The sequence below is a fragment of the Brassica oleracea genome, chromosome C9 (assembly GCF_000695525.1).
Source record: "Brassica oleracea var. oleracea cultivar TO1000 chromosome C9, BOL, whole genome shotgun sequence".
NCBI classification, from domain to species: Eukaryota; Viridiplantae; Streptophyta; class Magnoliopsida; order Brassicales; family Brassicaceae; genus Brassica; species Brassica oleracea.
This window is the reverse complement of record NC_027756.1, coordinates 18,271,111-18,273,402: the sequence shown is the minus strand read 5'-3', so window position 1 is coordinate 18,273,402 and position 2,292 is coordinate 18,271,111.

The following is a 2,292-nucleotide window of genomic DNA, read 5'->3' as shown; positions in this document are numbered from 1 at the left end:
GATATTTTCAGACTGATTTTTGGTGCACTCGATTTAACCCCAACGGTCATAAAGAAAAATTTTCAAAATTTTTCTCTTTCTCCAACGGTCATGAACAGTGATTTTCATCTATAAATACACTCATACTTCACTCATTTACTTCATCCAAAACATTTCATCTTCTCTCAAATATTTTCAAATCGTTACATTCCGGTTTTTCATTGCAAGAAAGATGATTCGCATATTTTTGGTCTTATGTGCAATTTTTATTTTTGCTTCTATGTACGGTCTTTTTATTGGAGAATTTGCTCCTGGAGAATTTGCGCTTAATGTCGGTTTACTTTTCTATGCATTGCTTCTCCTTGTAATTGCGTGTATTATCAATATAAATGGCTCGTTTTATAATTACGAAATTCTAATAAAATATATTATTTTGTGTTTTAGAAATACAAATGGCAAACATCGAGAAACTCTAGTTCCTGGCTCTAAAAATAACTGGCGAAGATTACGTTGGGTGGGTCACAAACGTGAAACCATATCTGGTGATGAAAAAGATAACCGAAACAATAGTTTTCGGTAACAAATCACCACCCGAGCATATAGCCGAAGCGATAATCTTCATGAAGAAGCATTTAGATGAAAATCTAACGCACGACTATGCCAGCGTCGAGGATCCAGCTGAACTGTGGCAAACTTTAAAAGAAAGGTTCGATAACCAGAGACAAATCAACCTCCCTCACGCTCTAGAAGAATGGAAAAATCAGAGATTTCAAGATTTTCAAAAGGTTGAGGATTACAATTCAGCTGTCCTGATGATAGTTGCACTCCTGAAGTATTGTGGTAATCCTGTCTCTGAGGCAGAAATGATGAATAAGACTTATAACACTTTCCACAAACAGCTTCACTTCTTGCCCGAAATTTACAGAAAATGCGGGTACACGAGATTTTCTGAATTGATGGTTGCGCTCATGTTGGCTGAAAAGAACAATGAGCTCCTGATCAAAAACCACAATTCCCGGCCTACGGGAGCCAAATCATTCTCTGAAGTGAATGCTACGGCGATAGAAAATTCGGAAAGGAGAAACCAGACCAACCGAGGTTATGGTCGCCGTTTCAATAATAAACGTGGAAAAACTTACAATCCTAAATGGAAGGGATCTAACAAGTGGGTTAGATCCGAACAAGTTTCCAAGGGTAAAGAAACTCACGAAGATACCACCCAGAAGCGTGGGACAGTGTGTTACAGATGTGGATGTAAAGGACATTGGTCTCGTACCTGTCGTACTCCTCCACATCTCTGTAAGTTATATCAAGAGTCCACGAAAGGCAAAGCTAAAGAAGTGAACCTCACTGAAAACTTTGAAGGGACATCGTACCTCGATGCCTCCGACTTCGCTAATGAGCTGGACTAGATTACTCCTGAAGAGAACCGAAATGCCTATAGTAAGACTATTGAATAGTTTTCAATATTGTCATGTATAATTATCACATTTCCTGTTTTAAACAAATAATGATGTTTTATACATCACTTTAATGTATAATTATTGTGTGTTTCCTTATATGAATGAATTTTATGTTTTCTTTTATTAATATTTATGACAATTTCATAAATGGATCAAAATGATCCAAGAAACGGATTCGAGAAATATGTATACCAGATAGTGGAACAACGCACACTATTCTGAGACAAAAGAGATATTTCTCTGATATAAAACCTACAAGAATTGTCGTCAATATAATATCAGGTCCTGCAGACGTGATTGAAGGAACTGGTAAAGCAAACTTTACATTGTCGAATGGAACAAAATTTTCCACAAATAATGCTTTATATTCTCCAAATTCTAAAAGGAATTTGTTGAGTTTCAAAGACATATATCTTCACGGATATGATACTCAGTCTGCAACTGAGGATGGAAAGAAGTACATGTATGTAACTTCTGAAAAATATGGCAGAAAACACATATTGGAAAAGTTTCCAGAACTTCCTTCGGGGCTACACCATACCTATATCGATAAAATCGAATCAAATCTTGTAGTAAAACGGAACCCAGAAGAGTTCACATTACGGCATGATCGCCTTGGCCACCCAGGCACTACAATGATGCGTAAAATCATAGAAAGTTCACATGGTCATTCATTGAAAATCCAGGAGATTTCTCAGGGGAATAAAATGACATGTGTTGCATGTTCTCTAGGAAAATTGATCGTAAGGCCATCGCCAACCAAAATCGATAAAGAATCACCAAAGTTCCTTGAAAGAATTCAAGGCGATATATGTGGACCTATACACCCACCTTGTGGACCATTCCACTA